The sequence below is a fragment of the Gobio gobio genome, assembly GCF_949357685.1.
Source record: "Gobio gobio genome assembly, chromosome: 1".
Taxonomy (NCBI): Eukaryota; Metazoa; Chordata; class Actinopteri; order Cypriniformes; family Gobionidae; genus Gobio; species Gobio gobio.
Window position 1 is genome coordinate 12,106,620 of NC_137097.1, and position 19,213 is coordinate 12,125,832.

Below are 19,213 nucleotides of genomic sequence, written 5' to 3' on the forward strand. Positions count from 1 at the left end.
ATTAATGTTGAAATACCTCATAAAATGAAAATTTCATGCCATGGGACCTTTAACTCTTTGCACTCCGCCACTACGAGGAAGACCATCCCGGCCTTCGCCCCCCCCCCGAGAGAAGGATCCCTTTGGCATCCCCCGGCCACGAGAGAGAGACCGGCAAACTTCTGGAGCGACTTTCCTAAACTTCACAGAAATTCTCCCGGACACGCAACTCCTTAGCGAACTTCCACGACGATTCGAACTCAGACACGTACACGAGAAAGCCTAATGCAAGTATTCTATTTCACCTTTAAACTGCTTGTAAAAGGTTGTCTGAATTATTCCTGATTCACAAAATCATAAATTTCTTGAGGGCTCTGGTGAAGGTGCTTTGAAACTGTCTCTCTGTCTCTCTCTCTCTCTCTCTCTCTCTCTCTCTCTCTCCCTCGTTGATTCTCTCTTTCCATCATTCTTTTCCCTTTGATTTTATTTGTTAAGTTTGATTTTTCCTTTTTTGTACCATATCGTTTGTTTCCTCCTACATATATATGCATATTTACCCCCGTGTGACTCGTAGCTTTGTATTCTGTAGTTGTTTTATTAAAACCCAATAATTGCATTAAATTGAATCCGTATTGTTTTGTCAATGAGACGTAAGATTTTAGCTACCCATTTAAGCTTGATTTTCCTGTATTATTACTTCAGTAATTCAAATTGTACAAACATAAGAGATATTATTTGTCCTGATCAAACAGATCAATGTTTCTTAAGGTTTGTAAGATTGATAATTGATGAAGAAATCAATTTGGATAAAGGTTACTTTTAAATGATTAAAGGTTCCGTTATACGTAATATTGTCTGTACAACAAGCAAATCATATTCATAGACTCATGAATATTCATACCGTTTGAAATCATTATTCCCCGAAACTTATTGTTGTTACACAAGTCAAAGTAAATTTAGAAATCACTTCTTTTTTCTTTTTTTTTTGCGTTTTCCATACTGTCCCAACTTTTTCTGATTTGGGGTTGTATTTAATGTCTTTTATTTCCATGTAACAATATAAAATGTACAGAAATTACTCAAGTTACTTATAAACACTTCATTCAGTTACCATGAATAATTTAGATAAAACAATTGTAGCCTTTTTTAACAAAAACTTATTTGTTAACCATTCTCTCACCCAGATAGCAATGAGTCGGCGGACCACCGGCGGTGATCCGGCGGCTGTAGAAGCGTCAGAATTGCGTAATCGCAAACACGTTTGACGGCGCACCGCCGGCGGCAGCCGCTTTTTAAAAGCGGCAGCCGGCTTCCTACCGCCTTCGTACCGCCGCCGGCCCGCAGGCAAACCGCCGTTCCGCCGCCTTTATACCAAAAGGCGGCCCGTCGGAGGCAAACGCTATTTTCGAGCGATCTGCCTCCGCTTATTGTGTAATAAATAATATATATATTTATTTATTATTCATATATTTGTAACATGCAGTTTATGATGGATAATAATTGAACAAACCAGATAAATTCCCATTTGGCATTTTTATTCCACATTTCAAAGTACATTAACTGTCAATGATACAAGATAATATAAATGAAATATAACAGACAATAAATAAGCTTAAATAGGCCTATAAATAACAAAAAACATTTTTACTAAAGAACCTGCATGTTTCCAATTAAATTTTGGTTTAAAAAAAAAAAAAAACAGCCTTACAAGCAAATTATAACACTTACAATATTTGTTAATAACAAATAGGTCAGCTCTGGGATGAAAAGAATTACCATTAAATATTATATCAAATAATGAGGATATTTGGTACCAAAGAATGTGCAGGATACCAAATAAATCGAGGAATAACATCACATTTAACAAGCCATTTCTAACAATAGGATAAATGGTAATAATTTAGAGTAAAGCTCTGGAGAAGAATAGAACAGTAGTAGAACAGAACATTATAACAAGCCTGACTATGGGTTCTCCGGTTTTCCCCGACATCCAGAATGAGGCAGCGCAAATTGGCTTATTTTCAGTGATTTCTTGTGCGCCTATATAAAGGACAAACAACCTCGCCATCCCATATCTATCCAAGGAGCTGCCTTCAAGGCAGGGTCACAGGGAATAAAAAAAAGTCATTTCCACAGTGAACAGTGTGGATTGGGTGAGTGTAGCCTGAAACTTCTGGCTTCTTTAGGGGTCTTGATGTTACTGACTGCAGGATAAAGAAAGGGTTCCAGGTGTCAGTAGTCAGCCTAGGTGTAAGAGGTCGGCTGTGGGTCCCTCTCAGCTGTGCGGCGTCTTTTTCCGCCTTCACGATCAGATGTTCCTTTCAGGTAACGCATAGCGCTAACCTGGACCGCCTCATCAGTGGCATCCTGGGTTGCCGGGTTCTTCCGGATGGCTCCTGTAGAAAATACAGATCTGTCATTCCATTTGAATGTCATAAGGCCACACACATCTACTTAAATATATAACAAATTTATATATTTATATATATTACTTTGAACAATGGTCTTCAGGAACATGTCTCTAAAACATGCTTTATCCCCTACACCCGTCCAGGTTGTATTAATGGAAAGGTGATTAGAGAAGATACTCTGAAGTATTCGCCACACGGTTGTCTTTAGGTCCCTCCCACATTTGATTGCCAAAAACCGAAGCTGAAAATACAAAAAAGTGTTACAAATTACATATCTCTGAAGCTTCTCATACATAAATATAAAAATGTGACAGGCTGTGGATTCAGACTGTAGAATATGCAGTGTACAATCTTAAATTTTACTTTTTAGATTACCCTACAGCATTATAAACAAAATCAGCACACTTACTGGAGCTCTTTATCCTGCCTCAAACTGTTGTCAAGCAACGCCAAATGGGTTGTCTAGGGGGAGTAACAGACCCCCTGGCAGGGATAACTCTCCAAAAGACACATTGGCACTGAAATGTTGCAGCATAGTGTCCATTTTGTTGTCCATGCTACGCACAACATCGCCAAACTCTCCAAGACGTCGCAGCATTAGGGTCTGATCTGCACCTACAGGGGTTCACAGAATAAAAGAATAAAGCAGTCAGTCCTGGTCCCTCAACTACTAAACTATGACATTTACAACTAGGTCTACTACATGTACAGGTGGCCCCAGTGGGAATTAAACCAACAACCACAGGTGTTGTTTGCAAGTTGTACCTGATTGCCCAGTACGAGCAAACGTCATCAACATTGTCCCAACTTGCTTCACCTGCTCATGAAGTGAGCCGCTGTCATCCGAAGCTACAAAATGAAAGGCATTTGGTAATTTTGGACCTACATCACAGTCAAAAAAGTAAAATTTAAGAAAGAGTGCATGTTCTCACCTGCTTGTGCATTGCTTTCCCTCAGGGCTTGGTTCTCATTCTGGAAATCTACATAAAAAATATTTTATTTTAATTATATATATATATATATATATATATAAATAAAACAACAACTACAGGCACAATTTTCCATACTGTTAAAGTTTCCAACATCTGCAATTTCCTGTTTGTCCATCTCAACTCCTTTCAATATTCTTCTCCTTATAGCCCAGTAACTAGACATTGTGACTAACAATTTATTTACCTTGAAAGCCGAAACGATTGTCCAATAGTAGGTCTCTTGGATGAAGATAACCGATTGTGCTCTGGTCAAGGTATCTGCAAGAAAATGTGAACAAAACCGCATTGTTAACGTTATATACAGAATATACAGTAGCTATGCTGTGGGGGGGAAAACTGGTCAGCCAAATGTGGAACAGTAAAATGTATTCATTCAGTGTAGTGATTCAAGTAAACTGCATTGTCCTCAAACATAAAAAGTACAGCAGTTCAGAGAAATAACTCATAAATGACCTTAAATGCTAGAAGACCAGTAGCAACACAGCACATGTTAGCTAACACTTGCTAAAACTGACCTAGCAGCATGCTTGTTCGGACTAACAAAATAATTTAAATAACCTATATACATCATTCTGTTTTGTTAGAAAACACCAAAAGTTAAACTTAAGTCTTTCTAGATGTAAAGCTTTGGCTAACTTACCTACAGTAGCTAGATACATTTTAACATGTAGAACATGCTTGAACTCAGTGTGTAAAAAAGGCGAAACAGCACGTGTTAGCTAACACTGTGAATTGTGCACTATATCAGCGTGCGTGTCTGAACAAACTAATTAAAACAACCTACCGGTATATACATCAAAAATGAACATAATATTGTGTGACACAAAAAGGAAACATGTACTTACTTAAACGCTCGTAGTCGAGGATATTTTCTGATCTCCTCTCTTCAAATACTAAAACCATGTGATGAGCGGCCGCTGTTGGTAAATCTGTTTGTTTTACCGGTTTGTCTTCCGCCTTTTTTAGGTATACTGCCCCTCTCGGCCGGTGGAGGTACTTCTCTGTTTTTTTTATTTTATTTTTATAGACAAGTATAGACAAGTACAATACAAAAAGTACAATGAGAGAAAAATAAAAATAATAAAGCATTGTGGTACAGTTCCGAATATGTAGAACAAAGAATAACAACAAATGTAACACTGTATATAAAATAAATAATAAAAATAAGAATTCTGAGATAGAAAATACTTTATAATATTAAGGCAGTCACATGAAATTGAAAAGCTTTCAGGTTTCTGTTTTGTAAGCTTTTTGTTTTGCGACCTCATGTTTGAGAGGGTTTCAAAGTTGTAAAAATCAGCTTTATAAGAGGTAATATTAGAGGGCTTCTTTTGAGTTATTCTTGTCTTATGAATGTAGAATTTTTCCTAAATAATTAATAATATATTTTTGTTTTTCAGAAAAATATGGGTTTTGAAAACAAAGTAAAATGTCATGAAGTTAGTTCTAATTTTTTGTCATGTCTATTTTAAAGTCAGTCCAAAAAGAAATAGAAAAAAGGGCAATACAAAAATAAGTGTTATCCTAAAATGAACTTTCAAACTTTCTTAACCCTCCTATTATGCTAAAAAAAAAAAAAAGTATTACATCCATTATGGGTCAAATTGACCAACACTGTTTAAACACACTCGACATGCAAATAATCAAGTGAAAATTTAAATGTAATTTCCTAAACCTAACCTTATCATGGAATCAAGAGTCAAGAATCTGTTATAAACCCTAATGGCTTTGGAGCAAAAAAAACTAATATTTGATATAATTCACATATAGGCTATTATGATTTTATAATCGCTTCAAATGTGAGAACTAGTTAAAATGCTGTCAGTTCCACTCTATTTCCCAACAAGCCAAACATAGCCAACGTGGCTGGTCGAATTTGAGAGTAGAAATCCTTGTATTTCACAGCGGCTTGCCGCCAGCCGGCCGCGGTCCATTAGGCGGAGGCAACCGCCAGAGAAAATGAAGCCGGCGGCCCGCCGGCTAGTCGGCCGCGGCATCTCGCAAGAAATGGGAGTGACGTATTCGGCGGCAAACGTTTCATCACCGCCAGCGGGACGCACCTATAGCCGACAGCTTAGGGCCGGCGGCAAAAAGAAGCCGTGCCGATATTTTTTGCTATCTGGGCAAGAAGAGAAAACAGTCGGTCCATTCGCTCCCGACTCTCCTGGGCTCTTCTCTCCTCTGTCTCTCTCTGAAATTGAATGTCCTCCCTGAGAAGGTCCACCAGTTCATCCTCTCGCCCTCTTTTTCTGTTTCCTGGTGCTGGTGGCTCCTCTTCCTGCTCACCAACTGCTGAACTTGGCCCTGGCGTTTCCCCAGGGATGGAGGCAATTAGGACAGGGGTTTTTTTTTTTTTAAGGCCTCTGTCCTAACACCTCATACATGAGGACAAACCATGGCCAAGTTGCAGGAGTGGGTTTTCCATTAACTCCTTCGCCTGTCCCAGGACACTTGTAATCCTAAGGCTGAGCAAATAAACCATGCCTGTTAATAACAACAATAGAATTAATTTGAGCAAAGTTTTCTGTCGCTTACTTTGTATTTGTTTTTTAGGTTCTCCCATTTTTTTTGGCAAAAAAAAAGGGAGTGACCTTCCCCAGCAGGCCCATTTTCACCAGAATTGTCCTTAAATAAGAGAAAATGAAAACAGTTATGAAAAGTGTTAAAACAAGAATGCATCCTATGCATTTTCTTATAGGCTAATTTTATAATTGACCATATTTGCCAGAAACGTTGCACTTGAATGTGACAATACCGGGTCATGTTTACCATCACATAGACTTTCTCCTTATTTGAACATTAAAATGTTTTTTTAAGGGTTATTATATGCCTACTAATGATGCTGCTAATGAGATATTTAGTCATTGAGTGTGATTTACTAATTATTGGTTCTCTTCAACGATTGGTCATGTTACCATTTTTAAATGTCACAGTGTTTTGAGTAATATGTATATGCCTGATGAAGGTCAGTAGACCGAAATGTTGCTAATAAAAAGTTTTCATATTTTTTGCAAGTACTGATAGTGTGCAGGATTTCCCTTTATTCGTTGAGATTTTTGGATTTGGTTATCCTTTGTCCTATGCACCTATCTATTACCTACAGGTGTGCGATGGTAATTGTGCACTAAAGGGTTATTATCCAAAATTACAATAAAATGTGATGCCTTTGAAAAAGAAAGAAAACAAGAGGATGCACTGCTTTAGTGCATGTCAGTGTCCTTGAACATATTTTTGGCACACAGCACTAACGTGAACCAAATTGCAGCAAATAGCCTAATTGACGGGCCTACTTTTAAAAATCAACATTTACATTATTTGATGTTAAAGAGCACCTATCATGGAATTTTGAATTTTACCTTTCATGTAGTGTGTAACATAGATCTAAGTGAACAAAAACATCCTGCATAGCTTTAAATATGACAGTGCACCGTATATATAGTTATTTTCTTTCAAAAGTAAGAGTCGACTCAGAGTCATTTTTAAGAATCGTTAGAAGACCGAAGCTTTTTCTCTGACTAGATGACGTCAACTTGTAAAGTTATTTGAATACGATACGCCCACTTATTACGCTCCAAGACGCCAGTGAAAACTAGAAAACATCATGGCGACGAGACGCTGTGTTCTGAAGTGCGACTCAAAATCAAACTTTTTTCATCTGCCCAAGGATGAGCATTTGAAGACTAAGTGGCTACAATTCATATATACAACTGTACCACAGAAGTATAGTCCGAGCCTTGTGCTTTGTTCACGCCATTTTGAAGACGATTGCTTTACCAACTTAAATGCAATCAAACTTGGATTCGCGAGCCGGCTGATATTGAAGGAAGGTTCAGTTCCAAGTGTATTTGCATCAGCTTCCTCCTCCGTATCACAACCTGTAAGTGTTATTAATAATTGTTGCTTTTATGTTTTATGTAGCATGCTTAATAATTGTTTGGTTTGTTGTGTAAGCACCGTTTAGCTTCTAGGTCTTCAATGACAATTGTATTGAGATATGTGAATTGTTTGTCGTTGTTTTCAGAGTTTTCTTTAAGAATAGAGTCATACCTCGTAGTAACATAACGTTACTGCATTTTTTTTTTTTTTTTTTAGTAAAAACGTTGTGTTTATGCATCGAGTTAACGCAAACAAAGACTGATTGTGCTTTTGCAATACAAACTCTGGGCTATACTCGCTAACATACCATTAAATTTCTTATCTTATTTTTAATTTTTTATTACAAACTACAAAGCAGTGGACTATTATCATTATTATAACAATTTAATTGATAAAAGCATCATTGTACTCCGTGTTTAACAATAAGTATTATCTCTGTAAACACTGCTAACATTTTACTTATATACACACATTGGATACAATATGTGCACCAATGTTTTAATAAACTTTTGTTGTTTTTTGTAATTTTTACGTAAATTATGTGTTTTTATTACTTTTTATGCACCAACATTTCGTTAACAAATAATTTATTTGCTTTTATTCTTTCAGAGTACATCATATCAGAGCAGTCAAAGTAGAGTTTTACAATCAGATGTGGCTTGTCAGACTGACTGTCCACAAACTGTTTCTGTGATGACGCAAACAGATGATTTTCAGAAAAAAACTGTTGGAACCCAACTGTCCTCTAGTACAATGAAGAACATTCACATTCGGAGTACAGGTATACATTTCATAAATGTTTTATTTTATTTTATTTACGATTTTAATATCACTTTTTAAATGTCATTTTTTTAATGTAAAAAATTTAACGTAATTGTATGTTATTTTTAAGGTTCACAGGCTACAGTTGCTTGTGTGACTGTTGGCACAACAACCACATCAACCACCTATGATATACCATTTGCATCAACACCAATAAAGTCTGGTTTCAGACCACCAAAAATACCTCTCCTGTTGGAAGAAGAGGGGGGAGAGGACGAGGAAGAGTCAGACATACAAATTCCAACAGAACCTCATGATTCAACTTTTAACCCCGCTCATGACACAACAATTTCACAAAAATCTGAAATGTCGTAAGTAATACACATCTATAAGTTCACTTTGTCACTAATACATGTTTTTTTATTTTACTTACGCATATTTACTTTTTTATTAGGTTTGGGCAAAGCTCCACATATGCAGACACAAAATACATTGTGTTTGAAACATGTTTGCGTGAGCTGTTCTCCACGTGTCCAATTTGCAATTCACAGTCTGATATGAAGCTACAACGAATAGGCACTTATGTTGCAATCAGGCAGCTTTGCCCCAAGTGTTTGTTCAACCGTAAGTGGCAGAGCCAACCAATAATTGGAAGTACACCAATGGGCAACCTCCTGTTATCAGCTGCAACTTATTTTACTGGGGGATCATTCATACAACTACAAAAGGTAGGCATGCAATCAGTATTACAACAATGAAACGTTTTTTTTTTTTTTTTGTTAAATTATAAATGTTAATATTATTTACAAATGTAATTTGTGATTATTTCAAAATGTATAGATTTTCAAGGCCATGGAATTAAAAATTCATCAGTACGTCACATTCAGGAGACATTGCAGGAGTTTTTTGGAACCAGCAATTGTACACAAGTGGAGAAGTGAACAACGAAAAATTATACAGAAGTTACAAGAGGGAGGAAAGATTGCATTATCTGGAGATATGCGTGCAGATTCCCCAGGTAATCCATAAGTTTGTCTTTTATTAATAGTTCAAAATTAAGTTAACAATTTGTATATATATGAACATTAAATCATATGTTTAAACAATTATGTTTTATTTTTAATTTATGTAGGACATTCTGCAAAATATGGCAGCTATACTCTTATGCACATGCATAGCAATACTATTGTTGACCTACAGCTTGTTCAGGTGTGTAACCTTTTTACAATAGAGTACATGATTGACTGTTAAAATTAAATAAAATAAGTAATTTTAATTAAAATATATGTTATGATGATTACTTAGAGCAATGAGGTTGGTGGTAGCTATCACATGGAGAAGGAAGGCCTAAAGAGATGTCTGGACGTGCTGGAGTCTAACGATTTAGAAGTGGATTACATCGTCACTGACCGTCATCCACAGATCCAGAAGTATCTCAGGGAGCGTGACATAACACAGTTCTATGATGTGTGGCACTTTGAGAAAGGTTAGTGTATGACTTTTTAACCATATACTTATTTTAATTTTGATGTAATAAATTCTATATACATTTTTTTTTTTTACTTATTCTTTCATTTCTGTATATCAGGTTTGTCTAAGAAATTAGATAAACTGGCAAAAAATAAGGACTGTGAATTGCTGAGGCCGTGGCTGCGTAGCGTCAGAAATCATGTTTACTGGTGCGCCACTTCCTCGACATCAGGACCAGAGAAGGTGGCTAAGTGGACTTCACTGGTCAACCACCTCCAGAATGTGCACACACATGACAATCCTATCTTTCCCAAGTGTGAACATCCACTCATAGCTTCAAATAATCAAAAAAAATGGTTTCAACAAGGTAAGTCTTAATATTGTCTATGATATATTTTATTAATAATTTTTTTTTTTAATGTTACATTTGCAAAAATTATTTATTACAGTGAAATAATTAATGGAATGGTAATGTATTACTATCATTTGGGTATTACTGACACTTTTCTAATAATGCAGGATCGCTGGCTGTTCACAAAGTCGAACAAATACTTTACAACAAAAGGGTGCTCAAAGATGTGGAGAAGCTCAGCCACAGTTTCCAGACATCTTCCCTGGAGGCTTTCCACAGCTTAATTCTACGTTTTGCACCGAAAAATGTAGTGTTCCCTTTCATCGGAATGTTGTGCAGGTAATATGACTATTAACAAAAAAATTAAAATCGCTTCATCATAATGAAAACGCCAACAGAGAACAAGCCACAACCAAGGCAGGACAGGTGGTGTACCGATTGGTGTTCCCGAAATCAAAAAAAGGGCAATGCGTAGCACGGCCATTAAAAAAAGAGTCAACATATAGTAAGTAACAAAACATTTTATAAAAAAAAAAATTGGTAAAATATATTATAAATGTGTAATAAGTAAAATAACAATTAAATTACAAACACCAACTAAAAAATAAAGATATTTTAAATATGAAATAAGTAATAAAAAATGTAATGTTTTTATTACAGCTTATGTTGATGAGCTACTGAAGCTCGTATTTGAAGAAGTGGTCATGGACCCATCTACATTTGTGGAAGAACTGAAATCAATCCCCATTCCAAAGCCACTTTGTGCAGAGTTTGTCAGACCATCAAAGGTGGAAGCAATTGCCAGCCATGTTTCAAGATTCAGTCAAGCGGCGGTCGAAAGCCGGTGTACTCTCCAGTCGGATTTCGAAACTCCTGGCATATCCGGTTCACAACACAGCTCGGAAGGACAACCCGGACACTCCGACCCAATTAGCCCCAGCACCAGCTAACAAAGCTGCGGTATGCCACATGGCGGAACTTTCTAAAAATAAAAGACACATTTTTTTCTATGTGACCAAATAAGATGATTACATATTGTTTTTTTGTAAATAAAGATTGTTGAAAATAAAAACATTATTTCTATTTCGTCATTTACGTGTTCAACTTATACAATAAAAATATAAGAATGTAATTATATAGATTTGATTATTTGTAGTAATATCAAACTATACTTACTCCTCTGTGGTTCTTCGCCTTAGACGGCCATAGTCACATCTGTATATGTTATAGATGTTCTGCAGTACATGCATATTCAGACAATTCGGATCAAAGCCTAGATGATGCAGCATGCATGTTGGTGGGACTGGAACCTCGTTCATTTTTTTTACAACCCATATTGAAAAAAGGTTTGTCAAAGAACAAGTATAAGTCTATGTATGTATGTGTTTGTGTGTATATATATGTTTATCAAATTAATTTCATGAATTCAACTTAAAAATTTAAAATAAATCATAGACTCATTATAAGCAAAGTGAGATATTTCAAGCCTTTATTTGTTATAATTTTTGATTATGGTTTACAGCTTATGAAAACCACTATTATAATCTCCAAAAAATTAAAATATTGCAAGAAATCACACAGTAGTGTAGTTCCCAGACATTTAGAGCACTTCAATTCTTCATATATATATATATATATATATATATAGATATATATATATATATATATATATATATATATATATATATATATATATATATATATAATGTGTTCACTTCACGTAAAGATTGTGATTTTAATCTATAGGTTTACATGTAGTAGTTTCGAAAGCACAAGTATTGAATAAACAATAGATCAGCATTACCTGTCGTATTTCTTTGCAGCAAACATTTTCTGTCTCGCTTGGCATTTTAATGCAGTTTCCGCACGTGCACCTAAATAAATCTCCAATTAATTCATCTGTTACTTACGTTACACTTAACGACAGCAAAATGATTTAACATTAATACTCATATTAAGCGTGCTCCATTGGCCTGAAGTGACAAAAACGAAGGTAACGTTACATTGATGCTTACCATTGAGAAATATCCTGCTCCAGTCGTGGTGTTTGCGATTGAGTTTGTTGATCATTCGCATCTCCAGACGTTTCCCCTTCATATTCAGGCTCGAATTGATAGGGTAAAATTGATGCCATGTTTGTTCATACACTTTATACGCGTTTAATGTTGTTAAACCGAAAACCATTTATGGTGATGGGCGTTCCGTTTCCGAAAATATCTGCACAGACTATACCAATCACAACTGACTGGGTCATCGGACCAATCACCGCAGATTAGCGTCACGTAAAGGTGGGTCTTTTAAAAGTGAATCACTAAAGGAATCATTTGAGAATCTCGGTCAAAACAGGTAAAAATAAATGCATATTATAAGAAAACTAAAGTCTTTTTTGTCATTGCATGCATGCAAAACTGATGTTGGGGACTTCTAAAACAATATTTGGAACATTTTAAATGCCATGATAGGTGCTCTTTAAATGCATTATAGGCTAAATCACTTATAAGTCCCCCAGTGTACTAACTTCAGTAATGATAGGACGGGATCACACAGCATAACTGGACTTCATATTTTATTGGCATTGCTACCATAACAGAGCATCCATACACAACTGTTATTCCATGCTTAGACTTCCTTGTCTCTCCTTTTCAGCACCCACATGAACCTGAAGGTCAACTGCACCTCTTGTGGTGTGGGGTGGAACTGCCAGTAACTATCACATTAATATCAGGATACCACATCCCTCCCCCTTGAGAGAAAAAAATACTCCAGTAGTCAGACAACATATGTTCCCCCCAAGTACTCACAAATGTACTGTAAAGGTGACATTGTACTTAATACTGTTAACATGAGAAACAAAACCAAATCAACAGTAAACTTTCCTGGACAGTCTGATCACCTTTTTGAACATTTAACACAGACATACAACTCCTGGAATTCTCACATCTTTCTTTCTTTTTTTTTCACAGTTTTTAAAGCAAAAAACGAACTAGGAAGGTGGGTAGACTGCCATCCTTCCAGTGAGTCCCAGAGCTCATTCTTGCTTTGACTTGAGGGATCTCACTACTATTTCACAAAGTCTCTCAGATAAGCAGGAGTCTGTTTTGTGCGCTCTGAACGGCACAGCACCGATAGCGGATCTGCTCCCACTTTTTTCTGTTCAACAACTGAGGGGTGAACTTGGGCTGTCTCAGAAGCAGTCATTTTCTCTCTGACCGAAGTGGTGACGGCTGAGTCTGCAGGCAGGGCCTCCAACACTCTCTCTGAGACTGGAAAACTGGTAGGCTCCTCCATCCACTCGGGCATGAGCGTTTCACGGCCCACTACGGTATGCCGTTTCCTGATTTGATCAACATGACGCCTAATGATTCGTCCATCTCCTGTCTGAACTGTATAGGATACAGGTCCGGTGTTCTTTTCAACGACCGCTGGTATCCAACGGGGTCCATGACTGTAGTTTCGGGTGTACACTCCCCAGGAGAAAAACTCCACTTACTGCGAGTGTCATGTTGATCCTTCTGCTTGAGTTGTTTCTTGCGTATCTTTGACTTCACATCCGGCAGCAGAAGATCCAGTGTTGAGTGCAACCTCCTGGACATAAGCATCTCAGCTGGTGACAATCCAGTCGTGGTTTGCGGTGTGATTCTGTAATTAAACAAAAATCTAGCTATTCTTGTTTCGATAGTGTCTCCCTTTATTTTCTTGATTCCTTGTTTGAACGACTGTACAGCTCGTTCTGCCAGACCGTTTGACGCCGGGTGGAATGGTGCGGATGTTATGTGCTGTATGCCATTCTGTTTTAGGAATGCTTGAAACTCTTGGCTTGTGAAACAAGTTCCATTGTCTGATACTAAGGTCTGGGGCAGGCTGTGTATGCTAAAACACTGGCGGAGCTTTTCAATGGTAACTTGACTCGTTGCTGTACTTACTGGGTACACGTCTATCCATTTGGAGTGTGCATCTACAATGACAAGGAAAATTTTTCCTATTTAACTTAATTTTTTGCTCTGGGGTGTCTCCGGCCACTCCCATGGATGTAGCGGTGCTCCTGCTGGCGGATTCCTACTTTCCTGACATGTAGTGTTTAATTTCGGAGTCCATTCCTGGCCACCAAACATATGAACGTGCTTAGCCCTTCATTCTAGATATTCCTGGGTGTGTGTGGTTTAACTGTTTTAAAATGGCTTTCTTACACCTCTGTGGAACGACCACTCTCGCCCCCCCAGAGCACACACCCATCCTTCACACTCAGCTCCAATTTTCTCTGACTGTAGGGTTTGTATTTTGTATCCACCTCCCTTAGCCATCCTTTCAGACACCAGACTAGCACTTGAGAGTGTTTCGTCTATAGCTATCCACTGTCTCAGCTGCTTTGTCGTGATTGGTGGGTCCTCCATGACCTCCAACATGAGGACCTGGTCTTCCTCGTCCTCTTCCCCTGTTTGTGGCAGTGGTAACCTGCTCAGAGAGTCTGCATTTGCATGTTCCTGCCCAGGTTTGTATATGATTTTGTACTCATAAGCTCTGAGGAGTGTTGCCCACCTCTGCACTCTCGGTGACCCCATCTGTGGCACTGGCTTTTTTTCATGAAAGAGTGATATCAGTAGTTTGTGGTCAGTGCTGATGGTGAATGTTCTTCCGTAGATGTATTTGTGAAACCTCTTGATCCTGAAGATGACAGCTAACCCCTCCTTATCGAGCTGTGAGTAGCGCTTCTCTGCTGGTGTTAGCGTGCATGACATGAAACCCAAAGGTTTTTCCCTACCGTTATCCATGACATGTGACAGTACCGCGCCTAATCCGTATGGCGAGGCATCACAAGCGAGCACTAAGTCTTTGTCCGCTGAATAGTGACCCAGTACTTTAGCTGACTTCAGCAACTGTTTTGAGTTCTGAAAAGCTTCTTCCTGCTCATTGTTCCAGGCCCACGGAACATCTTTCCTCATCAGTTTGTGTAGCGGGGCTAATCGTGTAGCTAGACTAGGGAGAAACTTATTATAGTGAAGGGTCAAGGCTCAAGCCAAACATCACTTGTCTCTTCATCAGACACATATCCTTCAAGAATGATTTTATGTCCAATATTAAAATAAGAATTAATGATAATCAAGTTATAACCATTTCCTACATTTGATTAATCAGTTCTCTATATTCAAGGAGTGATTTTGGATATTGTAGTGTTTTAGTTGCTGTGTGCTTTTGAATCCACATTCTTTAGGTGCTGCTCTGATGTCTGTGTCAAGACGTGCTGACAGGCGAATGTCCTTGGTGTTTGACACTCCAGGGAGTAAAGAGTGCTCAGCATGTGTTAACTGTATGTCTTACTGAAGTGACCCCTGGGGTCATCTATGTCACAGCTATGGGACTCTTTTATGTACCTCTTTTATATGCTTTTCTTACTAAATAGAATAAATTTACTTCTGTACTAAATGTAGTATCAGCATGTTTTGGAGAAGTGCTTTGTTGATAGTTAGTTAAGATGTTCCAAACCTTGAGGGAAACTGCTATTCTGTGGAGCATTGTGTGTGCGTTTCATGATTCTGTGCAGATCCAGTATTGGAGATGGTCCTTTCGGCAGACGATTCTAGACTTGGAGGCGTCTTTTCTATGACCTCCGAGGTCACTAGGGACTAATCTGGGCCTGGGCGACATCAAGTCTACGCATTTTTAGTGATATATGCTCCTATCTGTCTATGTGTGGAAAGTTGCTTACATTGCATGTTGTTAGAACCAATCAGAATCATTCCACATGGCAGTAATGACGTGTCTAGACCTTGAAAACAGTATAACTGTTCAGAAAATTGTATGTACGTTAGACGGAGGCGGGGAGACTGTTGGAGGGAGTGCGGCCTACGAACTCCTCTTGGGCTGGCTTCTGCTGATGAAACTGCAAACTATTCTTCAGTAAAATTTTCTTTAATTAATCTGACTCCTGACTCCTGGTCTTCATTTTTCACTACTGGTCCTGGGTTCTAAGCTGTTACCCCAACAATAGTAATTCAAGAGACCTAAATAGGCCTTTAACTCCGTCACTGTGGTTGGCGATGGAGCTTCTTCTATGGCTCTCACCTTGCTCTGTACAGGATGTAAGCCTTCAGCATTAACTACATGCCCTAGGTATTCCGCCTCACTTTGCAGAAATGCACATTTGCTTCTGTGAATACGCAGGCCAGCGTCTTTCAGACGCCTGAGTACCTCCTCCAGTGTGCTCAGATGTTCGGCTTCGTCTCTCCCCGTCAGAATAATGTCGTCTAAGTACACAGCTACTCTTGGAAGGCCTTGTAACAGGTTTTCCATCGTTCGCTGGAAGATGGCGGGAGATGAAGAAACTCCAAAAGGTAGCTTATTGTAAGTGAACAGGCCTCGGTGCGTGTTTATTGTGAGGTATTTCTTTGAGGCATCATCCATCACAATCTGTTGATAGGCGTGGCTTAAATCGAGCTTGGAGAACTGTTTCCCTCCTGACAGAGTATTGAACAGGTCTTCGACACGGGGAATGGGGTATTGCTCAAGTGAGGAGGCACTGTTAACCGTTAGTTTGTAATCTCCGCATATTCTGACTGACCCATTTGGCTTTAAGACAGGGACTATTGGCGCGGCCCATTCAGCGTATTTAACGGGAGCTATAATGTCCTCCTTCAGCAGACGATCTAACTCTTCTTCCACTTTTGCTCTCATGGCATAAGGAAATGAGCGGGGCCGATAAAATTTAGGACGTGCTTCAGCTGACACTCGAATGGTTGCTTTCATGCCTTTCAACATGCCAAACTCCTGCTTGAACACATCCTCATTTCTCATGAGTACTTCCGGTAGACTCTGTTCTCACATTTTTTATTTCCTCCCACTTCAGCTTTAGAGCCTCTAGCCATCCTCTTCCTAACAAGCTAGGTCCTGTACCTTTAACCACCACTAGGGGCAATGTCTTTACTTGCCGCTCATAGTTGACTTCCACTTTGGCTACCCCCAATACTTTGATTTTCTCCCCTGTATATGACTTTAGTAAAAGTTTAGTTTGCTTTATTTGCGGTCGTTGCTTCTCGTTCCACATCTCATTGAATTTCATCTCATTCATTATGCTTACACTATATCCTGTATCAATTTCAAAATGTACTGTCTTCTTATTCACTTCCAGTCACTTCAAACGGTTATATTCGCTGAATTGATGTCTCCGTTTCCATGCAGTTTAATGGGAATTCTTCCTCTTCAGATCTATCACCATCCTGCTTTTCACAGTCTACATTATATGATCGGTGTGGACATGAACGCCGCTCTGCTCGGTATGCTTTCGCTGCTCTGTATGCTTTCTTTTCCTTGGGGTATGCACTTACTTTATTTTTATTTCTGCAAGCCTTGGCTATGTGCCCTACTTTCCCGCAACAGTGACACTTTGCCTCCTTAAATTTACTTTGCTTCCCATGACATCGGTAGCATTCTTTTTCTGTCTTTTTCCATTCTCCCTCCTTTTTCCATGTACTCTCCGTCTTCATGCTGTTACATGCTAACGGTGCTTTATGGAGGTCTTGAACATTTTTGCTAGCAGCTTCAGCAGCTACTGCAATTTTGAACGCTTTCTCAAAAGTCAAATCCGTTTCGGATAGCAAGCGTCTTTGAATCCTGTCGTCATTAATACCGCATACCAATCGGTCTCTTAACATCTGTTCCAGTGTTACCAGATTTACAATCATGCGCTAATCGTCTCAATTCTGCTACGTATGCACTGATAGTCTCCGTTGGCTAGCGGGAGCGCAAGTCGAATTTGTATCTCTGTACTCTTTCGCTCGGTTTTGGGTTGAAGTGCTCTTTCATTAAAGTTTTCAACTGACCGTATGTTTTAGTGCTGGGCTTATCTGGACTCACCGGGTTCCTTATGAGCTTGTATGTGGCTGGACCCACCACGCTGATGAGGATAGCTCTTTGCTTCTCTCCGTTATTAATTCCGTTAGCTTCAAAAAACTGCTCTAGTATCTCACAATACTCTTCCCATGTCTGGTCCTTCACATCAAAAGCCGACAGAGTGCTTATCATCATTGTCATCTTAGCGTTTGTCTCCATGAATCCTCCGGTCCGATGCTAACATTAGCCCCTCGCTCTCCCACCGTCAGCTCTCTGAACTAATCCAGTGTCATCCGTCTTCAGACCAACGCTTATTTCATCCGTCCAATATCCTCGTCGCCAATATGTGGTAACTTCAGTAATGATAGGACGGGATCACACAGCATAACTGGACTTCGTATTTTATTGGCATTCCTACCATAACAGAGCATCCATACACAACTGTTATTCCATGCTTAGACTTCCTTGTCTCTCCTTTTCAGCACCCACATGAACCTGAAGGTCAACTGCACCTCTTGTGGTGTGGGGTGGAACTGCCAGTAACTATCACATTAATATCAGGATACCACAGATTTGAAATTAAGCATGACCACACTTGTGGCTTCACTCTAGTTGTGGTCATAAGTTGTTAAACTACAATCATATAATATTTATATATATTTAAAAATATATTTTTAATATTTGTTTTTATGTTTGAGCCTATATATCTCCATATTAATAACAGTCTAAGCAATTCTGAGTATTCAGCTGTAAACTCTCAAGTGTTGGCTTTCTAAATATAGCAGCAGCCTTTTTACTATGGGAAGGTCAAAATGCCCCACTTGCCAAAATGGGGGCTGACAGGCAAGGGGTTAAAAGGTTTTGTTATAATATCACAGAACAATAACATACTGTTACATCTCTGAAAATGAATACAATATTTGTAACTTAAATAATAATCAAGTAAAGAGACTATATGTTGAGGAGTAGCATCACTTATACAGTCTTACAGTTACACCCGGCCCTTTGAGGGCAGCCATAATGCCGAAATGGCCCTCAGTGAAAATGAGTTTGACAGCCCTGAGTCTAAAACGAAAACACTGGCTGGTTATGTACCTGTTGAAACATTTATTTTGAAATTGAAATTTAACAACAACAAAAAGTTATGAACTGTAGCTTTAAAAGGTATGAGCAGTGCTTATGTATAAGTGTAAGGACTCTTTTAGGGTGCTTTCACACTTGGTTCGATTGCCTGGGCTGAACCCGAGTTCGATTGCTCCCTCCTCCCCCTGCCCCTGCTGGACTGTGTTCATATTATATTATTTGGGTCCGAAACGGGGTGCGTTTGTCATCAAAGCAGCAGCTGTTTACCCTGTTGCTTGGTAACGACGGCGAGCGAGAGGGTGGCAAACTGCATAGCGTTGCTCACCTCACTTTGATATTTTTGTTTTTGAACCGTTGGTTTTGTTACCAAAGCTTCAGTACGTAATGGCACTTGCGTCTGCTGCGAATGTACTGCAAATGCTCTAAAGAACGCTCAAGGAGAGCAGAAATGATCTTTAGTTTTT

At 38.7% G+C, this 19,213-nt stretch overlaps 1 long non-coding RNA gene across 1 annotated transcript; it reads right to left on the bottom strand.

The window, feature by feature from the left end:
- Window positions 1–2,327: 2,327 nt before the first annotated feature.
- On the bottom strand, window positions 2,328–4,305 carry LOC307130688. Its single transcript, XR_013817068.1, has 7 exons — window positions 4,228–4,305; window positions 3,567–3,640; window positions 3,323–3,370; window positions 3,156–3,239; window positions 2,800–3,005; window positions 2,472–2,631; window positions 2,328–2,375 (listed from the first exon to the last, which is right to left on the bottom strand). It is a non-coding gene; the product is annotated as an uncharacterized lncRNA (long non-coding RNA).
- Window positions 4,306–19,213: the final 14,908 nt, after the last annotated feature.